Below are 22,667 nucleotides of genomic sequence, written 5' to 3' on the forward strand. Positions count from 1 at the left end.
TTTAAGGCCATTACTGTAAACAGGATTATTTAATTTTTTTGTTCTAACTGAGGGAGAAATCAAAATGAATCAACAATGGTAATCAACAGCATGTCATGGATGCAGTTTACAAAGCTTAACTAACATTCGCAATGCCCAATCCTGTTTCATTGAACTTGAATAAAAAATAAAAGAAGAAATTACTATTGAGATTAAATTAGTTTATACAACACCTTTATGGCAGGACTGCAATGAAAAAAAGTTACTACATGTGTGTCTTCTGTTGTACAGCTGTTCTGATGTGTTCTCTGAGCAAAGATAGCCAGACATTCCTTTGATCTGAGGCACTTTTAAAGACTTTGGGACGTCTCTGATGTCGGTGGGGCGCTGATAGTATCATATGTTTCCAACCTGCTGGAGCTGTCTTCTATCAACAAAAAATCGGATCAGGAATGTTTTGTAATGATCATATGATGAGAATTTAATGATGATCATGGATCTGACCTGGCCAGCATCTTTCTCAGCATCTGTTGTGTAAATGAGAACCATGTGGCCATAAAATATGAGCTGATGTGTGAGAAAACGCTAAGGGGAAATGCAAATTTGAGCACATCACACCGGTCTTGATTTCATTGCACTGGCTTCCTGTTAAATTTAGAAAAAATTTTATTGTTTGTATTTAAATCTCTCCATAACCAGGTGCCACAGTACTTATCCGACTTGCTGCACCCATACACTTCATTGAGATCTCTTAGATCTGTGAATCTGAATTGCTTTGTGTTCTCAGGTCTAAACTTAAGAATAGTGGTGATCGTGCCTTTGCTGTTGTTGGACCTAAGCTATGGAACAGTCTTCCGGCACATATTAGAACTGCCTCAACTATCTCGGCTTTTAAAACTAAATTTAAAACGTATCTATTTTCCTTGGCTTTTAACATTCGTTGACCATTTCTCTTTTTATCTTTGTAAGTTTATTGTTTATTGTTATTACATGTCTTGATTGTTGTCTTTTTATATATTGTGCAGCACTTTGGTCAACCTCAGTTGTATTTTTAATGTGCTATATAAATAAACTTGACTGATTGATTGATTGATTGAGAAAACCTGAACATCTTCCTGTGCTTAAATGTTGCTTGCCCAGAAAATTACAAGTGAGAGTCTAAATATTTAAAACACTGTGTCCTTTTAAAATGTTTTTAAAGTCAACATGAAAGCAAAATTTCATCAGCTTACGTCAGCAAGCCCTATTTGTCCCACCGTAAAAAAGAATTTCTCATTAAACATACTGTTTCAGTTGAAAATACATCAAATTACAGAGGAAAAATGGGTTGCAAATGCGGTTTCATGTTGACATTAAAAGCTGTGTATAGTTTTGTGAGTGACTGCAATCTAACAGTCTGTTTACATTGTTTCTCAGAGCCAAAAGCTGTGTAGCCCAGCAATTTTCATAGCACACTTCATCGCTAATGTTTTAATGATAAACTGCTGTCGCTAGTATTGGCTGAGTGTCCTCTGATGTTATAAACAATCTGAGTCTGTTTGTGGGGTTGTTCTGTTTTATTATCTGGATAACATGATTTTTTGGGAATATACTTTTTATGATTTATGTGTTAATAAAAGAAATTAGTGGCCCGAGCACAATATGCCCTTCAAAGATGATAAATCTGCAAGAAAAGATGCTGTGATGTGCACACACACACACACACACACACACACACAAAAATCACCTCTATCTCAACTCTCTGTCCCATTCTTCCTTTTTATGTCTTTCCCTTTGAAACAAATACCTTTGATTCTTGCATGTAGGTGCATGTAAGTGATGTGGGCTTGAGTGTGTCTGTTGTCAGATACTTGAAGATCTCTATGACCTTGAGTGTAACATGGTATGAAACTGATGTTAGCAGAGAGATACACATTTTCTTGCAAGTAGCTTAATTATAATTTACCCTTAAAGGGTTAGTTCACCCAAAATAAAAATTCTCTCATCATTTACTCACCCTCATGCCAACTCAGATAAACACAACTGAGGATGAATATTTTGACTCTGTGGGTCCATACAATGCAAGTGAATGGTGGTCAGAAATGTAAAGATCTAAAAAGCATTAAAGGCATCATTAAGGTAATCCATACGACTCCAGTGGTTACATCTATATCTTCCAAAGCGATATAAGTGTGGGTGAGAAACAGATCAATATTGAAATCCATTTTTACTATAAATTCTTCTCCCTGCTCAGTAGGTGGCAATATGCACAAAGAATGTGAATCGCCAAAAACAAAAGAAGAAGAATGTGAAAGTAAATGTGACAGTGGAGATTTATAGTAAAAAAGGACTTAAATATTGATCTGTTTCTCACCCACACTTATATCTTATACACTCATATAGCTTCTAAATATATGGATTTAACCACTGGAGTCATATGGATTACTTTTATGCTGCCTTTATATGCTTTTTGGACTTTCAAAGTTCTGTCCACCATTCACTTGCATTGTATGGACCTACAGAGCTGAGATATTCTTCTAAAAACCTTTGTGTTCAACAGAAGAAAGAAAGTCACACATCTGGATGGCATGAGGGTGAGAGAATTTTCATTTTTGGTGAATTATCCCTTTAAATGTTTCTTCAAATAAAGCTGGTATTTCAGTCTTTCAGATATGTACACTTTTTAAAGATTAAGTTACAGATTTATGAAGCCACACAGTTGAGTCTTTTCTCAATGTAATTCATTATACAGTACCAACCCGCTCAACAGCTGTTCCTATCACTCCTGTTTAGGGCGGTCTCCTCTCATTTGACCTCATTAGGCCCACCCAACAACCAAGTAGGGCAGGTAAAATGGGAGAAAAAGTGAGAGAAAGAAAGAGTTAGATAGTTAATAGAACTTTACTTTGGTGTTATCCAGTATAATCCCTCCAGATTTCCAGATTTTTCTTCTTCAACTTTAGTTTTTTCTCTGCTTTGAAGTTGACTCTCTGTTGGTATGCCTACTTTTGCCTGGCCTCACTGCATGGGGCATCTTTTTATTGAAGTGTTTATTCTTTATACATATCTAACTCGTATAACTTTCTTTTTTTACCTATCAAACTTTTAACACTAAAGGTTAAGTGGTATGATAAACAGTGTTGGGTAAGTTACTCTAAAAAAAGCAATTAATAACTAACTACAAATCTTCTACAATGTAATTAGATTACTGTACTAATTACTCTGTCTGAAAAGTAATTGCATAACTTATTACTAATTACTTTCTAAACCCCTTATCAACCTCGACCAGATGAAAAATACAAGGATAGACATGAAATTGTTCTTTTAATTCTTTCAAATAAATCATATAAAATCAAATAAATTATTCATGAATTGGCCAAAGGATTTAAGGGGAAGCATTTAATTAGAAAACATACATTTTAACAAGACATTAAATTTTGAATTTCGAGCCCATATTATGCTCATTTACAGGTTCATAATTTTATTTTGGAGGTCTACTAGAATAGATTTACATGCTTTAATGTTCCAAAAAACACATTATTTTTCTCATTATATATGTTGCTGCAGCACTTCTTTTCACCCTCTGTCTGAAACGCTCTGTTTTAGCTCCTGTCTCTTTAAAGCCCCCCTTTCTGAAAAGCCCAGTCTGCTCTGATTGGTCAGATGGCCTAGTCTGTAGTGACTGGTCAACCACTTAGAGCGTGTGTTGGAAATGTAATGTCCCTTACCATAACCGAAGTAGCCTTTAGGCGGGCATTATGCAAATGCATTACATAGTGACAGAAGTAATGACTGGACTGCAAACCAGGTGTTTCAGGCAGTTAAGGAGCAGTGTTTTCTCTGGGAGAGAGTAACTCCATTTGGCGTGGACTTTGTGATTTGTAACTTTGCAGACCTTTTACATGCACAAACAGCTATATTACACTCTAAAGGAAAGGTAAAATCCCAAAAAGCATAACAGGGTCTCTTTAAATTCACTGTTGTTTTCTATAAAATTGTTCTATAGCCTATGCAGTGTTTAACACAATTACATCACAAGTAACTGTAATTAAATTACTGAAAAATTAAGAGTAATCCCTTACTTTTTCAATGAAAAAGTAATTTAATTACAGTAATTAATTACTTAGTAATGCATTACACCCAACACTGATGATAAACACGAGTTTATTTTGCCAAAGCATTAGTAAGCATTACAGATATACGCCCCAGAAATATTTGAACACTTAAGATACATGTATGGATGAAAAATGAATGAATGTTATTGCATCAACCTCGAGACCAGAGCATGACTGCTGTGTACATTTTACATTTCCCTTTTTGATTTGTAACTAGTAGCACCTAATAAATATGCAAAATAAATAAATAAAGTAAAAAAATAAAAATAAAAAAAAAGTGCTAGGGCAAATAGTTTTCCTAAAAATTGATGTACACATATGTGGACAGTGGGACTAAGTTGTGAAATTTTAAATAATAGCAAGCTATAGAAAGTCAGATTATTATTATTATTTTTTTTTATCAAATTGTTTATTATGTTTCCAGGCATGTTGGTTATTCATGTTTTTGAGATGTTCCAGACTTGACATCATAAATTAGCATAATTCATTCTGATTCAAAGTTATGGCCAGCAACATCCAATCACTGCCAACCATGTAAAAAAAAATATATATATACATTATATGTCTATGTCTATGTACTGATTACCATTTTTCCATGTCTGCCAAACATGTTGAGTGGTCCAAACATCATCTGCAGCCTGAAACTGAAATTTTGGTCGGATTTTAGAAGTGAATGCTAGATGCATAGGAAAGCTATAAGATGCTCCCTTGCTCCCTACTTAGTGAATGACTTGACCTCCAGTGTGCTGTCTGTCTGCAGTAGTCTTAGAACAGTTTGAAATGCACTCTATTTTCATCCTAACTCCATATAAAGCCTCTGAAAGCAATTTTGTTTCTCTTTTGGATGAACCCATTGATTCTCAGTGTGAAAATGCACAGTAAATACAGGATTTCTAATAAAAAAATTTGCTAAAGTACACATTAGTGTACATTGTGTTTAGCAGTGTGGCGTTTCAGATAAATCGCTCAGATTTTTAAAATGGCATATCGGATGAAACTAGAGAATCTAATCTTTTGACTCAAACAGGTTTTAATGTAAAAACTTAATTAGGTTTCTTACCATATGTAGTTTTGTTACCATTTCGCCCAAAGACAAACTCTGCTATGATCGGTGCCATGTTGTTTAGTCACATGACTCTGTGTGTCGAAAGTTTAACCCTTTACTGACAGCACAGAGTCTCCTGAACTGAGATCAGTCTGTTTAAATGAATTTAAATTATGCATTGCGCATAGCAAATCCAAAATACAGCATCCACGCATGTGGACACGGGGTCACATGATGGCACCAGCACATATTTCAAGCAAAAAAAAAAAAAAAAAAATCACAAAAAGAAGTTTGTTAAGTTTAAAAGGATAAAACAACAGAAATACTATTTTAAATAATAAAGACAAAACGTATTAGGAGACTTTCTAGTTTTCCATAGTTAATGTGATAATTACACCTGTGGTTACTCTGCTAAGACACCTGTGTGAACTTGAGGGCAACTGACTTCATACATCCACTAAAATGTCCTTGGGACCAGTTAGGTTAAAAGCAATTACAAACATGGTAAGTGAAGAAAAGTTAGTTGTTAGAAAAAGTCTATATGATTTGTTTTAAATGCCACTTGGTTCGATATTTAGTATCTAATTCAATGACATGCATACTTTTTAAGTGTGTCTTAGTGTCCAAATACTTATTAGGGCCACTTTGCACAAATAAGAGTTAAATTACTTATCAACTGAGTGCTATCTGCACCAGTAAGTACTTTATCTGCTCGCTAAATTTTTGTAGCACACCTTGCAGCTAGGTTCCCACTTTCTGGGCTTTATCAAGCAGTATTGGAGTTTGTAAGTATTGGATTGGTATTAGGTTAGATTCAAATCTAGTTCTTTTTCGTGGTTTTCAAAATGGGGAAAAGAGTATCACTAATTTGTGTGCAGTTAGGGAAACAGGTTTAGAAAAGTAATACCATTACAACCTCTGTGCAACTGTGCAGAAAAAGAACAGTGAATAATGTTTGGTGCAGTAGTTTCCAGGTCTGTCTGTTTGCTGTGTCTTTACGTTGTCTGGGCTTATTACAGTTTCTTGATTTTGTAGTGTTGGTCACAGTAATAATAATTTATTCTGCTACACTGTAAAAAAATCCTATTAAATTTACGGTAAAAAACTGGCAGCTGTGTTTGCCAGAAATTCACGTAAAAAATGCGGTAAGAACGTTTCAGGCTTATGGGATGTAATTTTGATGTCTGTATATTTTACGGTGCAGTATCGTCGTTTATATTATTAAATGATAAACTTGATATTTTAAACTTCTGAAACTGTAATAATCTGTGTTTCACTTTATAATGTATTGTTAATCACCGTAAGTTCACCAATAGTGGCTCTTCCATGAGCAATGACCAATAAACATGTAGAGACAGTGCTCAGCGTCACTCACACAAACACTAAACACCATCAGGATAACACAGGTGAAATTTAAATAATGCAGTAAACATTAACTAAACTACATCAAATATAAAACAGAACACCCCAATGTACATAACTGATATTAAAAATAAGAAGCAACATAGCTATTCCCATAAAGTATAATGAAATATGATGGGTCACACAGAGAATTCTGTGAATGCCCGATTATTGTTTTTTACTGTAATTTTAACAATAATTTACCATAAAAAGTATGTGTACTTTCTTGTTAGACATAATTTAAGGTAGCTATCCATTAAGCAATAAAAGTTTTTTTACTGTAGTATTTTTACAGCCTTTTACCATTAAAATTATGGAATTTTTTAGATTCGGTCTTATACAATCTGTATCCTTGGACTCCACTGAATGGAATTCCATGCAGCACAAGTTCACAAATAAAGAATTTTGACTGGCCTTTTCTGGGGGTATTACCTAACCTGGTGTACAACACTGAGGTCAAAGTTAAGAGGCCTGTGGGAATGTGGGGGACATATGTGCAGGCAAATAAATCCGGGATCTTTTGGAGTTATTCCACTTTACTCAATCAACTGTTTCCAATTACAGACTTCAAAGGAGTCGTTGCCCCAACTGTGTTTAAAAGAAAAGATGGCTCAGGTCACAGGAAAACAGCATGTGTCCCATTTTCTTTCATTATAGCACAATTTCTTCTGAAGAGGTCAAGTGTGAAAAATATATATTTTATGATCAGTTTCTGCTTGGAATGATAACTTTGACTGTAGACTTGCACCACAGAGAAACAAAATTTTTAAAGAGTGTAAAATATTAAGTGTAATATTACTTTTTGGATATCAGAATATACAACTTGTCCTTACATACATTAAATAGGTCATATCATAAGAAATAAAAATGTATTGATCTTTGGAGATAATTATCATTATTTTTATTTATTTTTTCTCAAAAAGGCTGCAGTTTATTGAAACTAAACTGCAAAAAGGTTCTTTCAGTAATTAACTATAAAAGTAAAATGTCTAAAAGTAAACCAAATCTTGTGCTGTTTCTGACTGTGTGTAGCACCTGCCACTATCAATATCCTTCTGTAGGATTCTAATGTTAAAACAACTGCCTGAAGTTGTCAAATCTAAACTGTTTGAGTGGCACTTTTTAGGGACTATTTTGTTAACACAATGTCTTGGCAATGCACAGATGCTATATTTGAAAGATGGTGCAGTTAAAAACTTTACAATAGCCTTCATCAAACATGTACCTTGTTTCTCATTTCAGATGTGAAGAGGGTGTTTAGTGTAATTCTAAAAAGTCAGAGAGCGGGTTAAAGGGACAGTTCACCCAAAAAAGAAATTGCTCTCATCATTTACTCACCCTCATGCCATCCCAGACATGTATGGCTTTCTTTCTTCTGCAGAACACAAACGAAGATTTTAGAAGAATATCTCATCTCTGTAGGTCCATACAATGCAAGTGAAAGGTGGCCAGAACTTCAAAGCTCCAAAAAGCATATAAAGGCAGCATAAAAGTAATCCATACGACTCCAGTGGATTAATCCACGTGTTCTGAAGTGATATGATAGGTGTGTGTGAGAAACAGATCAATATTTAAGTCCTTTTTTTTTTAATACCATAAATCTCCACTTTCACTCTCACTTTCAAAATGTAAAAGAATGTGAAAGTTAAAGTGGAGATTTATAGGGGGGAAAAAGGACTAAAATATTGATCTGTTTTTGACTTGCAAAGTTCTGGCCACCATTCACTTGCATTATATAGACCTACAGAGCTGAAATATTTTTCTAAGGATCTTTGTATTCAGCAGAAGTAAGTCATACACATCTGGGATGGCTATATATATATATATATATATATATATATATATATATATATATATATATATATATATATAAAATAAAATAAAATACTAAATTAAGACTGTTTGTGACACAAACAACACTGTTTAACATTAAATCAGACCTCAAGAAAATAATAATAATAATAATAATAAAATAACAAAAAAAAGCTATATGACTTCTTTATTTCATTTGATAATCGGAATTTAAAACTAAAATGAAGCCTGTCCTAAAGTATTGAAAAAATTACCAAACCAGCTCACTAGTGTTAGACAATACCTAAACAGTCTCACAACCTCTTATCCTGGTATTTCATAACTCAGTTGTAAGAGCACATCTAATATATATGTAACTAAACAGAGTGTCTGTAACAGTTGAGGGCGTGAACAGTTCATGTAGGAATGAATGGTATTCAAAAGACATAAAAGGGACCTCTTTTAATGGTGGTTGTGGTTCTGGGGGCTGGAAATGAGGGGTGGACAGTTTAAAGCTTTGATTTTACTTCCCACATCTGATGGCTGGTGGCCTTTTTGATGATACTACAAGTGTATGTCTATACAGAAAAAGCAAACATAAGAATGCATAACAGGGAAAAGTGTGATATTGAGATATGTCATCATGTGTGGGTGTGTGTTCAGACATATGTGCTCAATTGTGCGAGTGAACAGACTTAAATGTGTGAAGCATATGTTCATTTGTATGCAACTGGTGACTCCAAGGATTATGTTTACAAAGGGGCTCTCCGAGTCTAGCAAAATGTTTATCTACTCAGATTTATGAGAAGTAACAAGTGTATTTATTTCTGTTATTTCAAATGAGGAAAGTCACTGTTCTATGAAAGATATACACAGAGCAACATGAATAAAACACATCAAAGTGCAGATGCCGGGAACAGATATTGCTTGAAAAGTACATCAGAACAATGCTTTGATATCCTGTAAAAATGATTTAGCTTTGAAAGGCTACAGTACTAACAGGAAAGATCTGGTCATGTCTAAGTAGTACTATCTACCATGTGGTTTTCTGTCATGTGGTAGTCTCTATGCCTTCAACATTTAAAGAAAAACATTTGCCCCTTTGATGGTTGACACTCAAAGATTAAAGCAGAAGAGTGTAATTTCTATGCCACTAGCGTTACCAAACAGAATTGCAAAAATAATGAAAGGTTCCCGAATACATCACCCGTCTTCAATTGGTCAGGCAAACAGAAAGTCCCACCCCAAACTTACGGCATTGGCTGAGCCAATATTGCTGTGTTGGGCTGGTTGGAATACTCAAACAAACAGAACAATGTTTTGATAGCAGCAAAGTGTTTACACCTTTTCAGGAAAATCAACCTACACATGATTTTCTTGCATATTAAAGGAATATTCCAGGTTCAATACAAGTTAAGATCAATCAACAGCATTTGTGGCATAGTGTTGATTACCACAAAAATTATGTAAATTATTTTATAAAATGATAAGCTTCACATTACTGCCTTTGAACCCTCCAGAAATTGACCCCATTCACTTCCATTGCAAGTGCCTCACTGTAACCACGATTTTTGTTTTTCTTTTAAGAAAAAGAGGGATGAGTCGAAAATAATTTTTTGTGGTAATCAACATCATGCCACAAATGCTGTCAATTGAGCTTAAAGGTGCACTCAATAATTTTTTTCTCATGAAAAAAGTTGAACTCCTGAAGATTTGATTTGTAATTTAGCAATATATGCAGGAAATCATGACGACTCACATTCAAATGAAGACTTCAGTTATATAAGTAACCTTATAAAAGCTGTTTTATTCTACATGGAGAGGGTCCGCACATGGGGGCTGCCATGTTAGAATCTCATGATCAGCCGAATACTACTCGCTTAATCTCAGTAACCATCCTGTTATCTGACACTTTCACTCATTTATTAAAGTAATCATGGCCGTCTGTGAATACTAAATTTCTACAATAGCGTCTGAAACTGAAAACTATTGATTTTAAAAGATGCTGCATCCAAGCCACTAGGTGTCAGTGTAAGTCCAAGATGACACAAAGACAAAAGAGTGCACCATTAACTTGTATTAAACCTGGAATATTCCTTTAAACTGGGTTAGGAAAAATGATTTTAACACTCAAAATCATTTTCAGCTTAAGGTTTTGTAATGACTTTTTGCAAAACACATCTAGTAGATTTTGATATAGGCTATATTTTGGTTTCCTGTTGCATGCTTTTTATCTACAACAGTTTTGCAGTACAGTTTGTTCTCCATCCTGCATTTCCATTTTATCACCAGTAGAGGGGGATCATTGAGAATGTTTTCTGAAACAAAAACAGCTTTGACCTCAAGACCTGTTTACACAGGTCTGTTTACACAAAATCCATATTTCAAATACAAATGTGAATTTGTGTAATTTTATGAAAACAAACCAAAATACACTGTTGAGTGCATGTAGCTTCATTCTGATGCTATAGACAAATAATTTCACTAGATAGTGTGCTTGACTGCATATGATCATCTTTGTCAGTAGCTAAACCCTGAGTCAGCATCCATTAGTCCATTAAGGCAGTACCCATTTTTCAGACTTACTGGAGCAATAGATCTGATGATAAATGATTGCATTGCAACGGCATCATTAAAGGATCAAGCCGAGAAGACTTCCCAGAATCTATCAAAGGCTTCATTTATTTGAGAATGATGTACTGTATTCACTCAACGTCATGTAGAAAGAGTGTTTTCAGGGTAAGTTAACAGATAATGCATGTCAACAGTATTAAAGGCCCTGCTGTCAAGTTACACCTATTGCGTATGATTGTCATCTCTAATTATAATCTCATCTTTCATGATAGCATGTTTGGTGGGACTTGCATGAATTATATTTGTCCACAACAGAGAAGTCTGGGTATAGTGGGTAAATACATTTGGACAAACCCACTTTAAAGTGACATTGCAAAATAAATGTAGTATCTACTCAAGTGCGACCCCAAATATACAGTGCCTACCAATAGTCTCGCTTTTAACTTTTTCAAATTCGGAATTTCAGTTTTTCAAATCTTTGCTTCCTTTTCTGTTTTCCAAAGGGGTGTGTTTTCTCTTTTGCTTTCCTTTCTTGTTCATATGGTGCAACAAAAGCAGAAAGATGGTGGAGACTATGAGAGCCACGCCCGCCATTATGAAGCCAGCACATTGTCATTCATTTTGTCAATGAAGAATCCTGTAGAAACAAGAGAAGCAAATATTTAATTATTGTTATTCTCTGCTAAACTAATAGCATAATTTCTAAGTCACATTTTCTGTGCATTATTTTTTTTTAATTTACAAAATTTAGGGTTTTCAGGAACAAAATTCATTTAACAAACCCTCGTCAGTCCCGAAATGAAAATAAAATATCTTTAAATGTGGTGGGCCTATTGTGCATTTAAGATAGCAAAATAAAAATTTCAATTCAGTTTATTTGTACAGCGCTTTTCACAATACATATTGTTCCAAAGCAACTTTACAAATAATAGTGCCTTACAAACACCCAATGAGCAAGCCAAAGGCAACAGTCGTATGGAAAACTCTTCAGATTTAGGCTTATCCATTTTTAAAAGGAAGGCGAAAATGCTTCTCTTATCGTTTGTTGTTGATTTCAAAGACTGTGCATACAGTCATTTAATTTATTTACTTATTATCAAATTATTCAGATGTCCAAATGGTCAGGTTGCATGCCACTGAACACTAGTTTGCAATTAGAATGAATTTGTATTTTTACTAAAGAAAATGAAAGTGGTGCTTACGATGGAAAATGTGGCATCACAGGGGTGTTCTTACTTTATTGCTGGGTTGTTCTAGGTGGTTGTTAGATGTAATAGTAACCACCACTATCTTGCAGTTTTTTTGGGCACCATCCCACCTCACTTTTTCTGCCCGGCTCTCTTTCAGAATGCATTTTTCTCTGGACATTTATTTTAAATGATCAATCAATTAAAGCACCAGAGATTGCAGAGATTATTTGAGTCATTTTTTGTAATGCCACGGTAAAAGAGTTTGGGATTTTCCAACCCGATTAAAACTCACTCAGAGAAACTGCTGCGCTGTCAAGACATCAAAACTAATTTATGGTGTAATTACAAGGACGGTTATGGAGCCCTGCAGACTACACTCTTAACCTGTAGTGCCCAAAATAAGGGCTTTCCTCTCCTCCCAAATGTCAATCTATGCTCTATTTAATGAAATAAAAACACAAGAAATTCAGATTAACTAGTTTTTCACACTACAGATGCTGACATGGCAGATAATGTTCCAAAAATGGACAGATGAGGGTTTTTGTAGTGTTGAACTGCCTATGGCATGGGAAAGATGTTTTGGTTGCATGGGGTGAGGACTCTTCCAACTTAGAACTTTGTTAACACAGGGCAAAATTTCACCATTTCCACATTACAAAATGGCCTTTTTGAAGTAGCCCTATCAGAGCTTATTAAGTGGCAATCAATTACAGCTATTATATATATTGTTGTGCTCTGCCTTTCGTTTTTTTATTCATTAGGCACTTCTGTGGGGCTCAATTGATGTATTGTCACGATACCATTTGTGATGTGTTCTTTGCACTGTGTTAGCGGAGAACAGTGGGCAATGAATTACAGCCAATGAAACATGGTTTAAATTAGGCAAGGCCAACCGAAGCGTGGCCCGTTATTTAAAAAGATGAGGAAAAACAGTTTATGCGGTGACCAATAATCCATGAAATGAACAAAATAGCCAAGTGCGAACAATGATGCATTTCCTTGTTGAGCAATGCTTTATGAGAAGATAACCACTGTATTATTATTGTGAACTGAGTTAATTAATAAAATTAATGTGAAACCTTTTAAGGCCAAAGATATGATGAGGGAAAGGTATGCATTAAAGTGACCTAAAAAGACGTTTTCCATATCTGGACAATACATCAAGACATAGAGCTTGTTACTGTGTGATGTCCATCTAAAGAGTAACTAGAGTAAACCATTTGTATATTGTATTAAGATATTGTACAACTTTTAAAGCTCAGTTTTTGAAGGCAAATTTAGAGAAAAAAACCCCCATCAATTACAAATAATCTCTGCCATTATTTACACACCCTGCATTTCATTCAAACTTGATTACTATTATTTTATCAATGGAACACACAGAAAGAATTTTCAAAGAATCTTCACTAAAATAGGCCAAAAACACCATAAAATTAGCCAATACAGCTCTAGCAATATACAATTTTGTAGTAGCTACTGTAGTTTAGGTTGTTGTTCCCTGAAAATATTTACCTCCGCTCAGATTTCATTATACATTCCGGATATTCAAACTGGTGTGAAATGTTCAGTTACAAAGATGTTTTAGCACCAATGACATCAAAACCATTTTTGAATCTGAAGAACACACATGCACATAAGACTTCAAAGCTTCAGCGGAATGGAAGATTTCAAGTAAATAATAAGCTATTTCAATCTGTCCATACAAAACTATCATATGGCTTCAGAAAACATGGAATTGAGTGCACAACATGAGTCATCTGGACTACAATTTTAGCTATTTTTTTTGTCCTTTTTGGAACTTGAAATACATGGTCACCGGTGATGGGTGGAATTTGATTACAAAGTAATTAATTACTGTTATCTAATTACTTATGAGTCAAAATATTGTGTAATGCATTACATCTTAAATTCTAGTAATCAGATTATAGTTATTTTCAATTAAGTTCATTACTTTTTAGTACATTACTTGGGTTACACATTTTTAAAACAGTATTATTTATGTTAATTTTAAAACATGAATTATGCTCATATGTACGTCTCTTTGCGTTTCTTTGACAGCTGAAAGGCAAAGCCCCCCAATAAGTCATTGTAAGACATGGTGCTAAATGTAAGACTTGTGTGTGATAATAAACGAGGAGGAAATATAGACATTATTTTGAATTCGTTAATCTTAAAAACAATAACTTTTCTCTGAAAAGTGTTTTAGAAAATAATTTCAAGTGATGTAATTAGTAATGTGATAACTTTTTTCATAAAGCATTTTGTGAAGTATTCTAATAACAATTTTATTAAAATATCTTCTTTTGTATTCCACAGAAAAAAATAATAGCATACAGGTTTGGAATGATATGAGGGTGAGTAAATTATGACAGAATTTTCATTTTTGGATGAACTATCCCATTAAAGTTCCTGAAGGTTCTTGGAAGTTTTCCAAAACTGCACAGCTTCAGCATGTAAATTCTCACCTGCCAAAGGTGGTCCAAGAAGTCCACCAATGTTGCGGATGAGCATGAAGAAACCCAAAGCACTCCCCAGCCTCTCCACTCCCACCACTTCTGCGAGCACTGTGATGTGAATGGCCACGGTCGCTCCGAAAACCAGTCCATAACCAGCACTGAACAATGCCAGTTGGGTGAAGGTGGTTGCTAGCGGGCAGAGCAGCAGAACAATGCCCAGCAAGATCACTGTGACGATCAACTGATGGACCGTTTCCACCAGCCTCAGGTTAGACACCAACCCGAAGACCAACCGGCCAGACAGGTCCAGTACCGCAGAAATGGACATGAGAGCAGCCGCCTGGTACTCCTCAACTCCCTGACTGCGGGCGTAAGGTACCAGGAACAGTGATGGCGCGAAGAAGCCAAGAGCAGCGAAGACACCAAACATTGACCATGAAGCGAATGTTGGCGATAAGCGTGTAGTCCATGTAACGTATTATTTTGGTTTTCAACAGCTCAGAGTTTTGTTCTGAGACTGGCCTGTTTTTGTGTGCCTGAGACAGCATCTTCAAATCTAGATTTTTCTCCTCTATGGTAAGTTCTTTAGAAGGAATGTGTCTGTCAAGTGGCCTCAATAGAGCTCCACACAAGCACAGATTGAGCTGCAGAGCTCTAAGTATCAGCATCGTTCCCCTCCAGGAATACTGATCGACCATGAACTGGAAGGATGGGGTCAGGATGAAGGTAAGGATACATTCTACTGTGCTGGCCAGAGCATTGGCTACTGGCCTTCGCTTTTCAAAATACCAGCCCAGCATGGTGACAGTAGGGGTCCAGGTAAGGGCATAGCCAAATCCTGCAGAGGACCAAACAGAAAGGACACTGAGCGAGCAGTGCAGGTGGATACACACTGAGTAAGCATTATTCTTCTGACAAGTCATTAATTTTCCAAGGGTAAAACATTGTATAAATGCTGCTGGCCAATTGGATAACAGCATTGCAAGGTTATACAGTATGTATTATAAATATCTTGTACCACTGACTAGCCTGATATACCCTCACTTTATAAGGCCTTGTTAGCTGCTATATATCATTGTTTTCATTAAACTTGACCTGCCACTGTATACTCTGTTTACTGTTGTAACTGTACAGCACTTAATAGACTGTTATCATGCCATTGGCGCAGTGCCCAACTTCAAGTCTTTAAGTCATAAAATTAATTTTTTTCTTCTTTTTCACATGAATAAAAATAAAGTAACTTAAAATTTAATAAAAACGTGGAAATGAACAAACTGAATGAAAAGAAATAATTTAAAATGTTCTTTCTTTCTATAATAAAGTGGGCTTCATTAACATGACACAAAACTTTGTTTCACCAAAGCATTTGTAGATTAGCTGTGTGCAATGAAAAAAAGTGCAAAATAAGTAAACTAACACAAAAGTGTAAACAGAATAAACAAAAAATATCAACAATTAAAGAAATTATGCTAAATATTTTATAAATAAAATGAAATAAATATATAATTAAATAAAAAATAAATAGTAGAAATTTAACAAATTAAACAAAAAGGAATAAAATAAACATTTTGAAGGATAAAATAGTAACAAATATGCCAATAAATAGTAATAACAAACATAACAATCTCTTTCTTTCTTTCTTTCTATCTTTCTTTCTTAATATTTATGTTATAAAATGCATTGTGCTTTATTAACATGACACAAAACTTAGTATAACCAAATCATTTGCAGCTTAGCTGTATGCAAAATGTGCAAAATAAGTAAAATAACATAATAGTGTAAATAAACAAGTAATATTAACAATTAAAGAAATTATGCTAAATATTTTACAAATAAAATTAAATAAATATATAATTAAATAAATAAATTCACAAATAAAAATAAAATAATATAGAATTAACTAAAATAATATAAATAGAATAAATCAAAAAGTACACATTTTACAAATTAAACAAAAAGGAATAAAATAAACAATTTGAAGAATAAAAATAAATATGCCAAGAATAGTGATAACAAACAACAATCTTTCTTTCTTTCTTTCTTTCTTTCTGCCCATTATTTTGCTGTCTTTTTGTATGCTTTTCCTTCTGAAGTGTTCCTGAATGTGAGAGCTTTATGAATAAGAAGTCCCATACACCTGCTGCAAAATGACCATTTCTAGGTCTGAATCAACGATGTAAGTTCTGAGTCGTCATTGCACTGTGTCTGTGTCTGCGTGTGTGTGTGTGCACACGCAAAAGAGCGAGAGCAAGTGAGGACAACCATATGCTCCATTGCTGGAGTTGCTCTTACCTGTAAGGAACCCCACAGTGATATACAGCTGTAGCAGATCCTGGGCGTATGACCCCGCCACCATCCCTATGCTGCTCAGCAGACCCCCCGCCATTACCACGGGCCGGTGCCCAAAGTACGCGCTCAGTGCAGAGCCAAATGGGGCTGCATCACAGACAGACAGGAAGTAAACACTCATGACATACTGTACTGCCAGGAACCAAGTGCTCTGTCAGCTCTTGGAGGAGTAGAACACAAATTCATATTTCTAGTCTCCTGCTCTGTTAGATTTATTGCAGCCTCACACTGTTTAAAGGTCTTATGGTGCCAGTGGGTGTATTGTCATGCGAAGAGCTGAGAACACAATTTTTATTTCATTTTATGAAGCATGACTTTAACAAATATCAAACGATTACAACGAACTAGAAAAGATGCATTAGATCACCCAGCAACAGTAAAATCAAGTGTGGCAAAGACTTGACATTTGCAAACAAATGCAATCAGTTTGTGCCTGTCTGAGGTTCGGACATTTAAAGGTTACTGAGAGTATTAGTGGAGGGCACCCACTGATGGTTGAAAGTTTAACTGGATCTCAATTAACCCACTAGGCCAGGCTGTTATAAAGTAAAGTACCATTGGTTTAGCCAGGTTTACCATTGTCTGGAGCACTACTTTGGAGAAGTGGTATGTAATGATCAGCATATGCACAATATTCTGACCTCTTAGGCCTAAAACATACTCTACGCAAGTATGTTAACGCAAAAGTTTCTAGCTAAGCAAGCTCAAGTTGGTGTGTTGTTGTGTTCTGAAATGTGTCAGGCTGTAATTCATAACACAACACAAGTACGTATGGCATTCTCAGGTTTGCCGCATGGGTGTGCTAGCAGGTCAATTACTGTCATGGCAAAGCAACTGATTGAAGAGGGTCTTGCTGAACAAGCTAGTTAAAGCTGAGATGTTTATAGCCAGATAATTGAATAATAACACATCTGGTGTAATGGCACAGACACTTGAAAGCAACTACACTGATTATTTGAGTATTGAGGTTTGTTACCACAAGTGCACATGTTAGGTATGTTCAGCGGGGGCAACACTTGTAATGCCTTGGCCAAGCATTTTGGCATGGACAGACGAATGACCTGTTGTTGGAAATGACAGACTGGCTCATACCTCCAAAATGTACAGTTGCCACAGAGATGGATGTGATCCATGAGCTTGCTGTTGCTGTGGTAGCAAAATAGTGGTGGATTTCTACAAAGAACACACCAAAGGACTTGATAATGCCAAATGTCAGCCCAAAGACAAGGAAGGTAGAAAGCACAATGAACCAGCCATAGCCTCCATCAGGGGGACTTCTTGTCAGGACTGTTTGTCTCTTCCATTGCAGTTCCATTTGAAGATCAGAAGGGTAGTTGGCATTCAGTGCATTATCTGCAATCTAAAATGAGATACAGTATATACAGTATGTAACTATTTAAAATGGAAATGCATACAGTGGGGTCCAAAAGTCAAAAACTAATAAATAATAATAAACCCTTGAGAGTGTTAGGATTTTAAAATGTTTAAAACAAATGTTATGACATAAAATACAAAATACAAACATATATATATGGCGGTGTTTTAGCGGCACGAGGGGGACCTACACAATATTAGGCAGGTGGTTTTAATGTTGTGGTACACACACACACATATATATATATATATATATATATATATATATATATATATATATATATATATATATATATATATATATATATATATATATATATGTGTGTGTGTGTGTACCACAAATAACAAATTAAATAGGTACATTTCTGACAAATTGAGGATGTTTACTCATTTGCTTCCACTGAAGCACACAAGATATTTGGAATATTCTTGGATCATGCTGGGAAAACATGGATCATCAGGTTTTTCCCTTCACAAAAAAATTAATAAAGTTGAATGCCAGCTCGAGTGTATGCTGTCATTAAAGCAAAAAGACTGACATACCAAACTAGAAATTCCAAAATTCAAGTACATTTTATTTTATCAGAATATTATTCTGATAATCAAATCTGTTATGGAAAAAAAGTAGTATTAAACTAGAAAAATGCTAAATAGAAGCATTTTCACTAGTAATCTGAGACTTTTGGACCCTACTGAATTTAAAATATCCCTATATATCCATTTTATTATAATATACAGATGTATCACATTCTATATACTGTAGATCTTCTGTTAAAATAGCTTTCAACATCTGTAAGGTGGTAAACAAGTGCAATTTAACAAAAACAAATACAGACAGCCTAGTCAGCATGGATGTTCTTATTAGCCCAGTAACACGTGGTGAAAGTGATATAGTTGATCAGTTATTATCTCTTGAGTGTTAAAACAGCTGAAGAATTATTAACTAATACATTGTTGCATAATCACATGCAATGCACAACACTGACCTCATGCTGTGACCACATGTGCTTTTTCTGGAGGTGTGATTGTGTAATCTATGTTAGAATAATTCACACTGTATATCAGAGGGCAGCTGACATTTTGACAGACCTGATGGAACCGGCAGAATAGTAATCCATCCATCTATCGGAATATGTGTTTTTTGTCAGTGGAATGGTGGTGTCAATGGACTGGCAAAGTATCTGAATAACTGATTTTGGAAATGCAGGCAGCAAAATACATTTCTAAATACATATTATGATAAATATATTATAATAATTTAGCCAATAAGCCAATATTAAAATATCAAATATATTTTTTAAAGTATTTCTCATTAGGCGCAACTTGTGAATGCAGTAAAAACAATGGCAGGTAAAATGGAAAAATTATGTATTCAGTATATATATGTCACGAATCCCGCCTCTGTAGTTCCTGTATTGACTTTCACACTCTGAACTCCATTTCCCCTAATCCCCATACCTGCCACTGATTACCTGCTCACCTGTTCCTCATCTATCTACTATTTAAGTCTCATTCTCACTGGCTATCATTGTGAAGTCTTGTTTTGCCCTGGCTGACATTTCTGAGCATTCTGAGTTCATTGTATTTCCTGTGTATGATCCTGGACTGTTTACCCTGTTTCGACCCATTGCTGCCTGCCTACTATTACTGCCTTGTTTACCTGGATATAACCTGTGATTGTCTACTGCCTGCCCTGAACTCTCGCCTGTTTATTGACTACCTCTCTAGACTACCTTGGATATTACTGTTGCTGGTGATTGACCCCTGCCTATCTGTATTACTACGTTTACTGTTATTAAAGCTGCACATGGATCTCAACTCCATTGACTCATTACAATATATATATATATATATATATAACTAACCATTAAAAAATAACTAATAACTGTGTATAAGGACCATTACTTGGTATATTCCAAATTACTCTCATACCAAGTTAGTATCGGATTCACTATATTTTGCTTTCTTTCGAGAAACTGTTAAAAGCACATCTTTTCTCTCGGTGTTACTCCTCTGCATTTGGCCCATGAGTTTATTATTTATTTTATTTTTGTCATTGTCATTTGTGTTTTTGTTCATTTTGTAAAGCGACCTTGGGTTTTAGAAAGGTGCTATATAAATAAAACATTATTATTATAATATCATTCACTATATAATGAAACAAGTGAACAGTTATGGAAACAGTGTACATTTTTCATTTGGCAGACTGACAGCAACCATACCAAAGAGAGTTAACTGCTGCTTTCATTAACTTTTTGCTGCCAAAACTGATTGATATCGGTCACCCTCTCAGTCACTTCCTACAGTGTTTGAAATGTCATTGCTGAAGCAGTCAGTTGAACTTACAGTTGGAGTATATTTTTACTGGCCTCTTCTAGACGTGCAACATTAGAGTTACTTGCACGTCAACTTGAAGAAAAGTGGATATCAGTTAAAGGAATAGTTCACCCAAACATGAAAACTCTTTCATTACTTACTCACCCTTATGTCATCCAAGATGTGTATGACTTTCTTTCTTCTGCAGAACACAAAGATTTTTAGAAGAATATTTCAGCTCTGTATGTCTATCCAATGCAAGTGAATGGTGACCAAAACTTTGAAGCTCCAAAAAGTGCATAAAGGCAGCATAGAAGTCAAGGACCAACAGAGCTGAAATATTCTAAAAATATGTGTTCTGTAGAAGAAAGAAAGTCATATACACATCAGGGATGGCATGAGGGTGAGTAAATGATGAGAGAATATTCATTTTTGGGTGAACTATCCCTTTAAGACAGGTAAACACATGAGGACATATATGCCACCCCTGTTATAACCTACATGTTATAACCTACAGAACTACTAAGGGAATTTCAAAGGTGAAAATATAAAATGCATTTTTATATTTGAGTTTACAATGAATTTTAAATTATTTTACACAAAATGTGTGGAATGCAATATAATGCAAATATTACATTAAAAGCTAGTAGAATAAAATATCCTTATAATTTGGTAAAATAGGCAAACCATAAAAAATACAATAAAAAAAAAGGTTAATCCAGATAATAGAAAAGATTGGTCTAACTCTAATAAAAATGATATTTCCAGTTCTGCTTCTGATTGGTCAATTCAGTATCACACTATTACACAAAATATAGTAAAAAATTTCATGCGAAACACCCGTTCACCTAGCAACCATTTTATAATGGCAATAAAGCACTGGTGACCCTGCAATATTGTGAATGTAGTCACAGCTAAAGGGGTTACAGGGCCTAGCGATGCCTTTTAGCGATAACTATATCCACAATTTAGCACTGCCTCTCGTACCTTATTGCTTGAATAAGATCTTACCATTCATGATGTTTGGAGGGTCTCCTCATTAATGTAGAGCATCCACTGTGGAATGAGACTAGATGGCCTTTTGTTACACTGGAACTGTCTTCCCATTTTTAAACACATTCCAACTTCTGACAGGCTCATCCTCTGTGACACTGCATATCCATGCTTCACACAGATACAAAGGTCAGCACAAGGAAAAAGTAGGAATTTGGAGGTAACTTGCTTGGCAGCACACTACTTCATATAAGAGGGAGAGATTAGAGATGAAAGAAGATAATTGAAAAATAAGGTAACGGTTCACATAAGCTGATGATCGTCAGTGCGTTTAAAGGTCTCTTTTAAAAGTCTATGAAATATAGGTTGAATAATGTTGTTGTTGATCACATGAATGTGTATAGGTAAATCTCATGAAAACATGTCGAGGTCACATTTCACCTCAAAATAAAAAAATTATAATGATGCAAAAATATTATTGTATATTATTTTGCTTAAATTGCACAACAAAACTGCTTGAGCCTCACATTTGTAGGTCCCTTGCACAGACAGCTGATCTCTGGACCTAACCATAAATGGGCTTACTCCTGTTTTGTAAATGTATTACTGTGGAGAGTAGTGTGTGTGTTAAGGAAGGTTAGGTAACCTAAAAATATGCTTCATGTGGTAACATCTAAGCTACAAATTTTTAAATTCTAAAGTTTTTTGTCCCAACCAAAAATATTATTCAATATGACTGAATCAACTTAAAGGGATAGTTCACCCAAAAATAAAAATTCTCTCCTTTACTCACCCTCATGCCATCCCAGATGTGTATGACTTTCTTTCTTCTGAAGAACACAAACAAAGATTTTTAGAAGATATCTCAGCTCTGTAGGTCCATACAATGCAAGTGAATGGTAACCAAAAATCACATCAAGGCAGCATAAAAGTTATCCTTATAACCCCAGTGGTTAAATACATATCTTCAGAAGCGATATGATAGGTGTGAATGAGAAACAGATCAATATTTCAAAAAAGTCATTTTTTGCTATATATCTCAGGAGATTTAGAGTGAAAAGTATTGAAATATTGATCTGTTTCTCACCCAATGTGATTGCATCAC

The 22,667-nt window shown here is 35.0% G+C and overlaps 1 pseudogene; it reads right to left on the bottom strand.

The window, feature by feature from the left end:
- Positions 1-10,988: 10,988 nt before the first annotated feature.
- Positions 10,989-18,194, bottom strand: LOC127456139 (monocarboxylate transporter 13-like; annotated as a pseudogene).
- Positions 18,195-22,667: the final 4,473 nt, after the last annotated feature.

Source organism: Myxocyprinus asiaticus, chromosome 18 (assembly GCF_019703515.2).
Source record: "Myxocyprinus asiaticus isolate MX2 ecotype Aquarium Trade chromosome 18, UBuf_Myxa_2, whole genome shotgun sequence".
In the NCBI taxonomy this organism is placed as follows: domain Eukaryota; kingdom Metazoa; phylum Chordata; class Actinopteri; order Cypriniformes; family Catostomidae; genus Myxocyprinus; species Myxocyprinus asiaticus.